The sequence below is a fragment of the Pinus tabuliformis genome, chromosome J (assembly GCF_031772625.1).
Source record: "Pinus tabuliformis cultivar Carrire ecotype Pingquan chromosome J, CPIR1, whole genome shotgun sequence".
NCBI classification, from domain to species: Eukaryota; Viridiplantae; Streptophyta; class Pinopsida; order Pinales; family Pinaceae; genus Pinus; species Pinus tabuliformis.
In genome coordinates, this window is record NC_142295.1 from 519869210 (window position 1) to 519885545 (window position 16336).

Consider the following 16336-nt stretch of genomic DNA (forward strand, 5'->3'; position numbering starts at 1 on the left):
TTTCTTTGTCTCCATCGAAGTTTGAATCAGAGTATCCAATCAAACTGAAGTCGTCCACCTGTGTATACTTGATTCCAACGTCTTGAGTTCCCTTCAAGTACCTTAGAACTCTTTTTGCAATAGACCAATGTCCCTCACAAGGCTTTTGCATAAACCTGGAGAGGATTCCAACAGCAAACGAAATGTCTGGTCTGGTAGTAGTTAGGTAGTTGAGACTTCCTACAAGTTGTCTATATTTGTTGCATCCTCAAATTCTTTTCCTTCAATAGATGTAAGCTTTAAGTTTTGTTCCATTGGAGTAGTAAGAGGATTGCATTCTGTCATGCCAAACCTGTTCAACAAATCTCCAATGTATTTATTTTTAGAAAGAAATATGAACTTCGGATGTTGGGTTACTTCAATACCAAGATAGTAATGAACATAGCCCAAATCAATCATCTCAAAACTTTTCCCCAATTCCTTCTTTATGGATGCAATGTAGCTTTCATTGTTCCTTGTCATCAAAAGATCATCTACATATACTACAAGATATAGAACTGTTTTGCCAACTTTCTTGTCAAATAAAGTTGCATCGTCAAGATCATAATGTTTGAAATTGAGTTTCAGAAGATGCTCAGTTAGTTTTTCATACCAGGCTCGAGGTGCTTGTTTGAGGCCATACAAGGACTTCACAAGTTTGCATACTTTATGTTCATGTCCTTTCATAGCAAATCCTTTAGGTTGGGACATAAAAACATTCTCTTTTAGATCTCCATTCAAGAAAGCAGTTTTTACATCCATTTGATGGACTTTCCAACCGTTCTGAGCTGCTAGCGCAAAGAGTGTCTGAATGGTAGCCCATTTTGCTATGGGGGCAAAAGTATCCTCATAATCGACCCCTTCCTTCTGTGCAAAACCTTTTGCCACAAGCCTAGCTTTGTGCTTGTCAAGTGAGCCATCAGCTTCATACTTGTTCTTGTGGACCCACTTATAGCCAATTGGTTTGGTTCCTAATGGAGGATCAAACAACTTCCAAGTGTCGTTCTTTATGAGGGAATCATACTCCTTTTGCATCGCTTCTTTCCGTTGATCATGAGAAACATCTTCTTTTAAGGAAGTTGGTTCAAAATCAGTAGATAAGTTCAATTCAAAATCATAAGAAACATCCATATCAACAGGTGAATTAGAGTCATCCACATCACCTACATTTTGCCGGTTTGAATTTCTAGTTCCTGTCTTTCCAACCTCACCAGGATGAACACTTTCAAGTGTCTTTGTCAGCCACTTTGGGGAAACTTTCTCGGATGGTCTAGGCTGCTCCATTGATTGAGTTGGGACTGAATCAAGATTGAGTCTCCCAATTCTATCAATCACATCACTTAAAGCATCATTTGTTGTCTGAGTTTCATGTGGGGGCGAGTGTTCTTCAAAAGAAGATTCCACATGTTGATCTAGTATAGGAATCCCCCCTTCAAGATGTGGAATCTAATTATCAAATTCTTGAAATGATTTTTCTTTTTCGAATCTATCCAAGCAATCAATTTGCCGCTCAACAACATTGTCAGTTTTGGATGATTCAAGAAAAATTACATCTCTAGATACAACAAACTTTTTATTTACTTCATCATAGATATGATATGCTTTGGAGGTGTTTGAATACCCTAGGAAGATACACTTACAACTTCTTGCACCAAGTTTGTTTCTATGTACCTTTCGTATCAAGGCATAACAGGTGGAACCAAATACCCTGAGATGCTTTACTGAAGGAACATGCCCATACCACATTTCATATGGTGTCATGTTTCTGATAGCATTAGATGGACATCTATTCTTTATATATGCAGCACATAGAATAGCATTAGCCCAAAACATTATCTTTTCATTTTTTAAGAAGAGCATGGATTGTACCATATTTAAGATTGTCCTATTCATTCTTTTAGCTACACCCTTCTATTAGGGATTATAAGGCACAATTTTTTGATGTTTGATCCCATGTTGGCGAAGATAGTTTTCAAATTCATTTGATGTGTATTCTTTTCCATTATCAGTGCGAATAAACCCAATATGAGATTGTCCATCATTTTCAATCTGTTTATGAAAGTTCTTGAATGTTTGAAAAGCATCATGTTTGTTCTTCAATAAATAAACCCAACACATTCTGGTGTAGTCATCAATAAATGTCACTATATATTTATTTCCATTTGCAAAAGGAACAATCATTGGACCACATAAATCTGAATGAATGATTTCAAGTTTTCTATGTGCTCTTGAATGTGAATCATGAAAAGACTGCTTGCTATGCTTTCCTAGAATACAAGCATCACATTACTTAAATTTCCTAGGAATTGTAGGCAAACCAACAACACCATTTTTCTTCAACAAGCGGAGGCTGTCATAGTTCAAATGTCCAAATCTAGCATGCCATAATAAACTTTATGGAAGTGTACCTTCTTCATGATGAGAATTGTATGAGAAATGTTGTGCATGAGCAGAGGTTACTTGTAGCTTGAGAAGCCTTTCTTCTTCTATTCCCCTCGTGATAAGTGAGTGGTCAGATGCTTTTCTCACCTCAAGCTTGCCATCAAACATATGAATGGAGTGACCTTGCTAGCAGACGTGAACCAAGGAAAATAAGTTTCTCTTCAGCTGTGGGAGATACAGAACATGGTGCAGAAGAAAGTCTGGAAGACCAGGCAGTTTAAGCCTGATTGTGCCAAGCCCTGATGGCTTTATTTTTTATTTGCCTACAAAGTATACTGCTCCATCAATATTGTCAGTAAATTCTTCAAAACAATATTTTCTATGAGTCATGTGGCAAGTTGCTCCTGAGTCAAGCAACCAATCATTTTTCCAAGAAGTAAGTGAAGCATTAAATAAATCTTCATTTACTCCAATATTACATTGTGCCACAACATAGTGAGCGGATTCAGGTGCTTTACCTTTGTCTGTATCATTAGTTTTACCTTTCTATTGGTTTCTTTGCTTCTCAATTTTCTCCCATGGTAGCTTGAATGTAGAGGCATCATGTGATCCATTTCTTTTGTAGCGTATGCAATGTAAATCTACCTTTTCTCCTTGAGAGTGTCTACCCCCCCCGCCTCTAAAATATCTTCCTCTTCCTCTTCGACCACCTCTTCCGCTTGAAGAATCTTGAGAAGGATGCTTTTATTTATGAGCAAGGAACATAGCCTCTTCAGAAGATTCATGGGTTGTCCTCTTTCCAAAAGCTTTCTCTCTTTCAGCAAACTTTTTCACAAGAGAGTCAAAGGTGATATCTTTGAGATTTCCATTTGCTTGCAACGACTCAAGATAATTGGAGTAAGTAGGATAAAGTGCCTTGAGAAAAGCGATAATAGGAATATCCAATTCAACCTTAGTGGATTTGATATCATGCATTATAGACTTTACTTTAGATGCAAGAGCAAGAGGATCATTATTTTGCAGTTCAAGAGTGAAGAGTTTAATCATGAGTTGAAGAACTTCAAGTGCAGAATATGAGTCATAGCGTTCATTCAGCTTTTGAAAGGCTTTGAAAGTAGTTGAAAATGGTGAAATGTGGCGACTCACCTCTTCATTTACAGATGCTGCGATTAATGCATAAGCTTTGCTGTTCTTATTTTCCCAAATGGCGAGCTCTTTGTCTGATGTAGGCTGTTCTGGCTCTTTGTCTCCATCTCCAATTCACACTCCTTTCCACAACTGATTGAAAATGAGGGTGTGTTTTATCATCAGGGACCATTTAGGATAGTTCACCTTTCCATTGAGAACTATTCCCACCATGGATATGATTGAATGCATTATGTAAAAAATACTTCTGCTGATAGAAACATATTTCTGCCAATATACAGTAAAATTGTACTTCTAGTGGTAATTTTTTATTTTTTATTTTAATTACAATTCAAAGGGGCATTCTCTCCATATATGGCTTTGTACTATCTTTGTCTTTAATGTTAAGGATGAAACCCAACAATGAAAATTGATTATTATAAAACATTTCCAAAGCAATATTCAGATCAGCTATGCACTCTCAAAAAATTTCAAATCTCTTCGTCATCGATTTTTTTTTTTTTTTTTTTAATGGTTCCTGTGTAGCACATGATATAGCACCGATAGCATATTTATCGGTTCATAATTTCACTTTTCCTCAACGATACAAAATATTTGAAAACCTGTGTTCAGAGTTTCACTTACTACCAAAACAAAAAGAATTGAAATTTTGTGTACAGTTGTGCGTATTCCGCTCCATAAAGTGCAGGTAGGTATAGAGTCATTACCCTCAGTGCGTACACTAATTTCCCAAGAATACTTATGGAAGCAATGTTCTTCAAAACAAGAATACTTATGGAATATTTATGGAAGCAGCGTTCTTCATTCAATACAAAAAAAATTGTACAGCGCATTCAAGAAACTAGACCACCAGCATTCAATGTAATACAAGAACTATGTATTAACTTATAAATTGACCTATAACAGGTAGCATCAATCATATTACATGTAGAATTCAAACTTCAGGCCTCAACGCATATGCCAGCACAGATTTAGAAAGGAAAATCAACGATCATACCATAGATACCAACGCTCGCTAGACTTATTTTGTTTCACTCCTTGTTTGTGAGTAGAAAACCTTATGCTGATTGTATGAAATGATTGAATTCATGGAGTAGGGCATTTCTCCGTGGGAGCTAGTCATTCATCATAGAGATTCAACGCTCTTCTTCTGTAAAATAGAGAGACGTTACACCCAAGAAAACAAATGTGCCAACAATGAGCGCAGGGAGGACAATTATGAATAGTCCAGGGAGCCAGAGGGTGCAATCAATGGTTGAAGGCAGGTATCGAGCAGCGTAGCAGAAAAGTGTACAGGTAGGCTTGAGAGAAAATTTCATGCACTGACACCAAAATGTTTATATGGGCAGTGCTTTTAAATGGAGAGTAGAGGAGCAGAGTTTTGTATGAAAGGTAGAACATAGGTAGAATAGGGAGTTACAAAGTAGAGGAAAGCCAAAAATGGCACCTGCTCTGATACCATGTCAGGCCAGGTAGTAACTCCATAAAATTCAATTCATATTATTCCTTTAGGTTGGTATTTATTATCTACATGAGGGAGACTGTTCACTTCAACTCCCGATGACTATTCATATTACTTATTTATTTATTTACATTATATTCACCCAATCCTGGTGATTAGCTGTCAACAGTTTGTCTACTTCAACGATTTTCAATGAGTTTAGGTTCAGGTTCCTTTGGTTCTAAAGAGAAGTCTCCAAGGTTCCCTTGGATGAATCCTAAAATAATTCCACGAAGTATCCTTCAAATCTCACGGTTTCTCTAATGAAAACCAGGTAGAAATGGGTAGAAAGAAAACTAACACATTTGTATTAATCCACGTACTAGCACAAACCTTGAAAGAAGGAACTAAATAATGTAAATATGGCATATATAAGTTCAACCATTCAAGCCTTTACATTGTATATTTTCAATTGCTTTGTCATTGAACTAATGAACTTATCAAATCATATTTTTTTCTACTGGTTTAAAGTATTATGATGTCATAATCTGTTTAAATATTATGGTTTAAATATTGTTTTGTATCCATATTTTGCACACTTGTGTGCACCTTACCACAAACTTTGAAAATACTGAACCTAAACCATGCAATTTCACCTTGGGACTGTAACAACAATGTAATAATCTACAAAATTATATTTCCAGTAGGTTCTCTAGGTCTTCGGGCAAATAAGTGATAGCTAGATTAAAAAGCAGAGAGTTTGAGGACAGACAAACCAGTAAGAGCGAGCTCTTCTGCTGGATTGTTGAAATGAATGAAGTGAACATCCAAAAAATACCTATACAACCTTTACCAAAGATAAGTTCAAAGTTTCTGGTGGATTTCACAAGTGTTAGGTAATCCACATGCAAAGTCCTTGACATGATATTTGATTAATCTCAAATCAAAGGTGGACAGAATCTAGCAAAAAGTACTTCACTAGAATAAGGAAAAATAAGATCAACGGTATTGAATAATGTTAGAGTTACATCAAATACCTAAACAGAAGCAAGAATTAGAACATTTTCTTTCGAAGAAGATGCCTTTGTATTATCATTTTTATTAAGGAGCCTGTACTATTATCATTTCAATAACATGATGGTAATAAATCATATGTATAAGATCTTACGAATATGAGATTATTGTGAATCATTTCCATATTATGGTTGAGGAGTAACATCTTTTGATATTTTACAACTTCAACTATCCTCACTACCTGATTCTGCCAAACTTATATCTGGAAAAACGTCCCTCCTAGGTTTTAATGAGATCCCTCTTGCTACCATATCTTCTCTGTACTTGCGAGCTAAAGAGAATCTACCCTGCTTATTGAGCGTGTAGACTAGAGCCTCATAAGCACACTTGTTTGGACTGTAGCCTCTTCGTTGCATTTGATTCCAAATTATAAAAACTACCCTCAACAAACCCCATCTTCCAAATTTTCTCATTAACAAGACATAAGTATCAATGGCTGGAGCGCATCCACTTCTAACCATTCTGTCAAAAAGTTCCAGTGTCTCCTTCGGCTTTCTCAGTTTACTAAAGAGAAAATGATAAGTGGTGGCATTAGGAATGCACCGGTGATGAACCATATATTCCAGTAGCCGGTAAGCTTTATGCATTCTGCCAGCTATGCAGAGATTCCCGATTAATGAATTGTATGTCATAACATTGGGATGACATCCTATCTCCAACATCTTATGCATGACCTGCAATGATTCGTTAACATGGTCTACTTGGCCAAGAAGATGAATTATAATATTATAGATTATGACATCTGGCTGAATCCCTCTTTCCTACATTTCCTGAAATAACCTGAGTGCCTTCTTCGGATTCCTGGACATGGCTAGTACATCCATAAATATTGAATAAGAAAGGAGGTTTGGGCAAAAGATATCAATTTTGTTTTCTTCTTTCCAGAACCTTTTACATTCTTGCCAGGCTTTTCTCTTACACCATCCCGTAAGAAGAATGTTGAAGGTCTTCGTATCCGAAGAGAATTTTGAATCCTTCCCAATAGACATGTGTTCGGCCTCTTCAACGTGATTGTGCTCGCACAAAAAATTGATAAGACTGTGAAAAGCAGTCCTGTCTGGTTCAAGATTAAAATCTCCCATCTGATGAAATGTCTCCACAGCTTCCTTCACCATATGGGTTGTAGCATACCTCCTGAACATGATTCCAAAAGTTTTTGCAGTAGCCAAAGAGCCTTCGTTTTCACATTTACTCATCTGTTCAATCACTTCCCAAGCTATATCAAATTGTTTAACTTTACCGAGTATGTTTACCATGGCATTGCACACCTCTATGGTATGTTGATATCCAGGTTGCCTACCAGCCCAAACAAAGAAACCATATGCAATTTTCCAATTGTTTACATGCATACGGAGAACTTTTTCTACCAAATAAGGATCAATAGCCGACATAGTTTTCTATAGAGCAAACTCCATTTCTTCCTCGGACTCAACAACATTTCTGATAATCCCATTGATATTTTCCAAGGCCTTTGTAGTACCCTCATCATTTTGAGAAATTTTATGATTTTTACCCTCTTTCTCTGTATGAATGTCCCCTACCCCTAGTTGGGAACCAGAGGACAATAGTAGCGTTACACATAATCATAAAGGTGTCTTACTCTCTAGGTCAATAATCTAACCAATTTGATTTAGAATGCATTTTTGTATTTGAAGGTTGACCCTAATAAAAAATTATGAATGAATTGGTTGTTGTTTCAAAGATTCTAGTTGATAATTGTCTTCAACATTAATATTAAAGAAAAATACACCCTAGAATTTTCGATATCCAATGTTCTCATGTTTAATGAGATCTCTTTAAAAATTGTACAGATCGAAATTTCAAACTAAATATGAATATCAAATCCATGATAATTGACACAAAATATAGTAATTTATACTTTGATTCTCTTTATTCCTTTATCTTTTATCTTTTAACGCAAATGCATGTTGGAAATAATACTGAGAGGGGGGTGAATCAGTATTATCAAATTCTTTTCAATATATCTTCCTTATTTATATTCTTCAAATATTGATCATTACTTTGTATGTCAGTATCATAAAATAATGAGCATGAACAAGAAAAACAGATAGTCACACCAAAGAACACTAGATATAAGGTGGAAACCCAATGTCGGTGAAAACCACCTGCTGCAATATGTCTCTATCTTCTTTCAATTAGAAACTCCTTTTACAATGATTTTGTACTGGTGCAGTCCTTTACCAGTACGCAGGCTACAACCTGCAGAGAGCTACAACTTTCTCTTGTTTTCCAGTCTCTCTTAGAAGGGAGCTACAACCCCCTACTTCTTTTCTTTCAAGGACCACTTTTCATAAATTTTCAAACTGGATCCAAGAATATCAAATAATCATCAAGTACATGCAAATTACCTAAACTCCTTATATAATCAACCAAGAATCACCCAACTTCTCAGAATGCTGTAAACAGAAAGATAGTACCAGAAATATAAACCCAGAACTCTGCAGCAAGAGATAAAAGATAACCAACAAATGTTTCAAGACAGATCCGCAGTTTTTCCTTATCTGGACTGCGTGACTCCACACCCCGCCTTCTGTTTTCCTGCGTATCCACGCAGAGCTCCGTCTGCTTCGCTGCGTATCCCTGCAACTCGCCTTCCACCTGACTGCAAACCTTTGCTGTGCCAACGCACCTGCTTCTTCTGTCGCGCCGCGTACTTCTATGTATATCCGCAGCTTCTCCTTCTATCGCACCGCGTATCTCTGACCTTGCTCTGCACTGCTTCTTCTGGCTCGCTGCGCACCTCCGCACTGTACCCTCTGTTATGTCGCATACCTTTACTACATCTCCGCACTGCGCCTTCGATCGCGTTGCGATCCCACGCACTGTGTCTTTCTGTGGGCCGCGTACCACCGCACTACACCTTTCACCGAGCTGCGGTCCTCCGCACCTGAACCGTGAAATACCTGCGGACCTTTGATTTGAACCGAATTAACACACCTCCGAAGAGCCACTGACAGTCAGATGCCCAGATCTGATCATGCGCCCGAGAGATCACACTTCATAGATTCACTTTTAACTTCACTTTTATATAGATCAAGCCTTTTAAACCGATAAACCAATATTTCAGATCTTAAGATATTCAATTTGCAAAGATACATTAGCCAAGTGATCTCCTTCCCTATTTATAGTCAAGCCCTTATTCACACCATGGGACAAAACCATCAATAACCAATACAAGGGATCAAACCGGGGCTAAATTAGATCCTATACCACGGGCCAAAACCATAGAATCAAGAACGGCGGGCTAAATACCATGGGCCAAACATAAGAAACCCCACGTGAGCGCACTTCTCTGCCTTGAAGTGAGTGAATTGGGGGTCCGCACCTCATGAATGGGTAACCTGCGGGTATGAACGCACTTACTGGCCGGCGTACCTGTGGGTCCGCACCTTTTGAACCATTCACCTGCGTGCCTCTTAATTTCCAACATTTTGAGAGCCTGAACAGAGCATTGCCACTTGAGTGAGTTGCCATCAAGTACAATACCTGTAACATAGAGCCATACCAGAATCATAATGCCAACAATCTCCCCCTTTGGACTTGATGGCAACCTCAAGATCCTCAACGTCATTCTCCCCCTTTGACATCAAGGGCAAAGGGTTATGCTCCCCCTAAGAACATGCTCCCCCTGACCATAAACCAGATCTGCAAAGAAGAACCATAATCCACCAAACACCATAAATGACCATGAAAGAGATAGAGACATATTGCAGCAATATTCAGACCAGCATCCATGATCTCCTTCTGCACTTCCTCCATAATGCCAACAATGCATTACATGCTCCATTCGATCTTCGACCAATCCGCAACCCAGCACATGTACGCATATACCCCAGATGAACCTTGCCTACAACCAACCATCAGAAGAGATTCAACAACAAGACAATGCATCAACAACCCCCAGCTTTTGCCTGAGGTATTCAAAGGTCTCCCTAAGCAATGGTTTGGTGAGTATATCAGCAACTTGTTCCTTAGAAGGAACATATTCCAACTTGACCTTTTGTTCAAGCACTTGTTCCCGGAGAAAATGATACTTGATCGGTATGTGCTTGGTCTTTGAATGCATGACTGGGTTCTTTGAAATGCTGATTGCACTTGTATTATCACATAAGATGGAGATAGGTGGTGTATAAGTGATTTGAAAATCCTGCAAGGTCTGCATCATCCAAAGGAGTTGAGTGCAGCAAGATGCAGCAGCAACATATTCCGCTTCAGCTGTAGACAAGGCAATCGAACTCTGTTTCTTGCTGAACCAAGATACTAATCTGGAACCCATAAAGAATGCACCACCACTTGTGCTCTTCCTGTCATCCACGCTTCCGGCCCAATCTGCATCTGTATAAGCATGAAGTGTGAGATCTTTATCTCTAGGATACCATAAGCCATAATTTTGAGTCCCTTGAAGATATTTGAAGGTTCTCTTCACTGCCTGAAGATGAGTTTCCTTTGGATTTGCCTGAAATCTTCCAACTATTCCCACTGCATGCATGATGTCTGGTTGGGTACCTGTCAAATAAAGTAGACTTCCAATCATAGATCTGTAGGTTGGTTGATGTACTGCTGCTGATTCATCATTTGCACTGAGGCTACATCTTGTGACCATGGGTGTACATACTGGTTTTGCATCTTCCATGCCATATTTCTTCAAAATCTGCTTGAGATACTTGGTTTGCGACAAGAAGATCCCTCCTTCTTTTTGTTGGATTTGCAAGCCAAGAAAATATGTCAATTCCCCAAGCAAGGACATTTCGAATTCTTTCTGCATTACCAAGGCAAAGCTTTGACTCATAGATTCTTCATTGCTGCCAAAGATAATGTCATCTACATACACAACAAGTATTAGCAATTTGTCATTTTCAATTTTTATATAAAGATTGCTATTTGCTGATCCTTTTGAAAAACCTTGTTGATGAAGATATTTGTCCAAATGATAGTACCAAGCCCTTGGAGCTTGTTTAAGACCATAGAGAGCCTTTTTCAGTCTGCATACAAGATTTGGATCATTTCCAAGAATGAAACCATTTGGCTGCTCAATGTATACTTCTTCTTCTAAGTCTCCATTCAGAAAGGCTGATTTCATGTCCATTTGAAATACTTTGAACTTTTGAAAGCTTGAGAGAGCAAGGAACATTCGGATGGCCTCAAGTCTTGCAACAGGAGCAAAAGTTTCTTCAAAATCTATTCCTTCTGGCTGCGCATACCCTTTACAAACAAGTCTGGCCTTGTTTCTAATTACTTCCCCATTTTCATTCAACTTATTTTTGAAGACCCATTTTGTCCCTATAACATTCTTATCCTTTGGTCTAGGAACCAACTCCCACGTGTTTTTCTTTTCGATCTGCTCAAGTTCTTCATCCATTTCTTTGACCCAACATTCATCTTTGCATGCTTCTTTCACATTTTGTGGTTCAGTGGAAGAGAGTAATGCCAAATAGCTTGAAGCTTCTGCAATTGTTCTTCTTGTTTGTACACCTGCTTCTTTCTGCCCCAAAATCTGAGATTCTGGATGATTCTTCTGAACATACCTGGATGGAGTCTTTTCTTCTATCCTTATCTGTTCCTCTGGTGCTTCTTGAGATTCTTCTTCTTCATCATTCTGTCTTTGAGGGTAGTCTTCATCTTCTTCGATATTTTCATGATTTACTTGCCTAGGAATGTATCCCTTTTCATCAACCACTACATCAATGTTGTTAACAATTCTTCCAAGTCTTTTATTGTAGCACTTATATGCTTTGCTGTGTGGAGAATAACCAAGAAGAATGCCTTCATCTGCTCTAGGTTCAAGTTTGCCAAGTTTCTCATCAGTATTCTTAATATAACATTTGCTCCCAAAGATTTTGAAGTGCTTTACCGAAGGAGTCTCACCATACCAGAGCTCATGAGAAGTTTGAGTGCTGTTCACTCAGACATTTGTTTTGTTGAGAATAACAACCGCAGCATATGCAGCTTCACCCCAGAAAGTTGCGGGAGTTCCAGACTCATCAAGCATAGCACGAGCCGTTTGTTGGACTGTTCTGTTCATCCTTTCCACCACTCCATTTTGCTGAGGAGTTCTAGCTGTAGAGAATTCTCTTCTTATCCCATGTTCTTCACAGAAATAGAAAAATTCATTTGATGTAAACTCCCCACCTCTGTCGGACCTGAGGCACTTAATTTTGTAACCTGATTCATTTTCAACCAAGGCTTTGAAGGATTTGAATTTTTCGAATGCTTCGTCTTTGTGCTTCATAAGTCCTAACCAAACAAACCTGGAGAAATCATCAATGAATAATATCAAGTATTCTTCTCCTCAAGGTGTCCTTTTCCTAAATGGACCACATACATCTGTATGGACTAGCTCAAGAGGCATGCTGGCTGATCCTTCCTTCTCTGGAAAGTTAGTTCTGGTTTTCTTTCGAAACTGACAAGATTTACATATGGTGTTGTCTGGAATTTTGATATCTGGAAGACCACGAACAGCCTGATATTTGCATGCTTTCCTTATTTGTGAAAAGCTTAGATGCCCCAACCTCCGGTGCCATAACCAATGTTCATCATTCTTGCTCAAATAGCATTGTTGTTGTCCTTCTTCAAATATGTATAGATTATTTGGAGTTCTTCTACCCTTGATCACTGTTTCACCTGTATTAAGATCACGAAAATGACATCCATTTGATCTAAATATTACCTCGGTTCCTTGATCACACATCTGGCTGACACTCAGAAGATTATGCTTCAATCCATCAACATACAAAACATTTCCAGCTTTGACCTTTTCCTTTAACTGAGCGTCCCTTTTCCTTTTATAGCTGCAGGAGTATCATTTCCAAAAGAAACTTTCTTTCCCTTTTCTAAAGCAGAATATGATTCAAGTTTTTCTTTATCACCTGTCATATGCTTCGAACATCCACTGTCGATGTACCATAGATTTTCCTGTCCCTCTGCATAAAATGCTATTCCACATCTTTCTGTTTGTGGTTCCTTTATTCTCCATGTTCTGGTGCTTGAGGCTTGTTCCTTTGTCTGCTGAAACCTGCTCCTGCATTCAGAATCTTCATGACCAAAGTTATTGCAAATAGAACATTCAACTTCATTTTCAAGAGCCGAAAAGTTGTTATAGGTCCTTTTTGTAATCCCGGTCATACTTCTTTGTTTTTGAGCTTCTCTAGTCATGATTGTTTTATATGCAACACATTGGGCTGCTTTGTGACCAAAGTTATGGCAAGAGAAACATTGCCCATTGAAGAAACTTCTGTGATTATCAAATCTACCGTCCAAATGATTGTAATTTCTATTGTCATCCATTCTTGAAGCAAATTGAGAAGATTTTACCTGTGGCTGGTTGTAGCTTTTGTTCACCCTTAAGAAAGCTTGCCCCTGGTTTACCTGATAGTCTTTGTTCGTTCTTGATGTAATTCGTCCCTGCTTTACCTGGTGATCTCCATTGTGCTTTTGCTCATTTCTTCTTGCTGCATCAAGATAACTCTTTGAGGTGGATGCTTGAGATGTTTCTCCATTATACCCCAGACCTGTCTTGTTTAGCGGAGAACGCTGTACATTGATGATCTCATCCAGAGTTTCAGATCCTTTGACAAACTTAAGATTAATAGCCTTTGTTTTCTCAATTTCTTTTCTAAGGCCAACAATTTCACCTTCTAACTTTTCAAGATACTTTTCTTTTTCATCAATTTGAAATTGTAGAGTATCAATGATCATATTCTTTTCTTCTATACATGTCTTGAGTCTAGAAATATCTTCATAAAAACCTTCCACATCTATAGCATCCATGTAATCATCATCTTCAAATGCCATTAAAAGTTTATAGTCATTACCTCGTTCATCTTCATCACTATTTGATAGACCATCACTGTCTTCATGAGTGTAGTAACTTTTCTTATTTGCATTCTGTTTCTTGTTCCATCTAGCAGGTTCCTTTCCTTTGTCAATCTTATCCTTATGAGGACATTTCGCAGCATAATGACCTACTCTTCCAAAAGTAAAACATTTAAAAGGTAACTTACCTCTAAACCTTCCAGTACCTTGTTGAAGATTTCTGACAAAATTTGATTCTTCTTCTTCTTCTGGCACGTGACTTGATTCATAGTAGTCTCCTTTTCCTGAAGCCTTAAAAGCAGCCTCTCTCCTATCTGATGGACCTCCTTTTCTCATTTCATAAGCAGTTAGAATTCCGTGTAGTTGAGACATAGTAAGACTTCGTAGATTTTCCTTTTCTTCTATGGCAGATACTTTAGATTCAAACTTGGGGGACAATGATCTTAGAACTTTTTCAACCACAGTAGCCTCTTTTATTTCTTCACCCAAGTTTTTCATGCAATTAACAATCTCGTCTACCCGAAGGAAATAGTTAGCCACACTTTCATCATTATACATTCTGAGATTCTCATACTGAATCCTGAGGGTTTGAAGTTTAGCATGCTTTACCTGTTCATCTCCTTCGTAGCTCAAGACAATCTTGTACCATATTTCTTTTGCGGATTTATATTGCATAACCTTCACGAATTCTGTTTGAGATAAGCATCCCAGTAGAGTATTGACTGCTTTAGCATTTGTTTCATACTTCTTCTTCTCGGCCGGATCTGTAGGAGTAGCTGAAGGAAAAGTGTAGCCTGTATCTATGATATCCCAAACTTCTGTACCAAGAGATTGAAGATAGGCAGTAACTCTTACCTTCCAATAATTGAAGTTTTTCCCATCAAAAATTGGTGGCCTGATTGATGCTTCCCTCTCGTAGTTGCTCATGATGAATGATCTTCCTTCAAGCAGTCAAGCTTCTCTGAAGGACCTGCTCTGATACCAATTGTTGGAAATAATACTGAGAGGGGGGTGAATCAGTATTATCAAATTCTTTTCAATATATCTTCCTTATTTATATTCTTCAAATATTGATCATTACTTTGTATGTCAGTATCATAAAATAATGAGCATGAACAAGAAAAACAGATAGTCACACCAAAGAACACCAGATATAAGGTGGAAACCCAATGTGGGTGAAAACCACCTGCTGCAATATGTCTCTATCTTCTTTCAATTAGAAACTCCTTTTACAATGATTTTGTACTGGTGCAGTCCTTTACCAGTACGCAGACTACAACCTGCAGAGAGCTACAACTCTCTCTTGTTTTCCAGTCTCTCTTGGAAGGGAGCTACAACCCCCTACTTCTTTTCTTTCAAGGACCACTTTTCATAAATTTTCAGACTGGATCCAAGAATATCAAATAATCATCAAGTACATGCAAATTACCCAAACTCCTTATATAATCAACCAAGAATCACCCAACTTCTCAGAATGCTGTAAACAGAAAGATAGTACCAGAAATATAAACCCAGAACTCTGCAGCAAGAGATAAAAGATAACCAACAAATGTTTCAAGACAGATCCGCAGTTTTTCCTTATCTGGACTGCGTGACTCCGCACCCCGCCTTCTGTTTTCCTGCGTATCCACGCAGAGCTCCATCTGCTTCGCTGCGTATCCCTGCAACTCGCCTTCCACCTGACTGCAAACCTTTGCTGTGCCAATGCACCTGCTTCTTCTGTCGCGCCGCGTACTTCTATGTATATCCGCAGCTTCTCCTTCTATCGCACCGCGTATCTCTGACCTTGCTCTGCACTGCTTCTTCTGGCTCGCTGCGCACCTCCACACTGTACCCTCTGTTATGTCGCGTACCTTTACTGCGTCTCCGCACTGCGCCTTCGATAGCGCTGCGATCCCACACACTGTGTCTTTCTGTGGGCCGCGTACCACCGCACTGCACCTTTCACCGAGCTGCGGTCCTCCACGCCTGAACCGTGAAATACCTGCGGACCTTTGATTTTGAACCGAATTAACACACCTTCGAAGAGCCACTGACAGTCAGATGCCCAGATCTGATCATGCGCCCGAGAGATCACACTTCATAGATTCACTTTTAACTTCACTTTTATATAGATCAAGCCTTTTAAACCGATAAACCAATATTTCAGATCTTAAGATATTCAATTTGCAAAGATACATTAGCCAAGTGATCTCCTTCCCTATTTATAGTCAAGCCCTTATTCACACCATGGGACAAAACCATCAATAACCAATACAAGGGATCAAATCGGGGCTAAATTAGATCCTATACCACAGGCCAAAACCATAGAATCAAGAACGGCGGGCTAAATACCATGGGCCAAACATAAGAAACCCCACGTGAGCGCACTTCTCTGCCTTGAAGTGAGTGAACTGGGGGTCTGCACCTCATGAACGGGTAACCTACGGGTATGAACGCACT

At 38.6% G+C, this 16336-nt stretch overlaps 1 pseudogene; it reads right to left on the minus strand.

The window, feature by feature from the left end:
• Nucleotides 1–6225: 6225 nt before the first annotated feature.
• Nucleotides 6226–7452, minus strand: LOC149228036 (pentatricopeptide repeat-containing protein At1g80550, mitochondrial-like; annotated as a pseudogene).
• Nucleotides 7453–16336: the final 8884 nt, after the last annotated feature.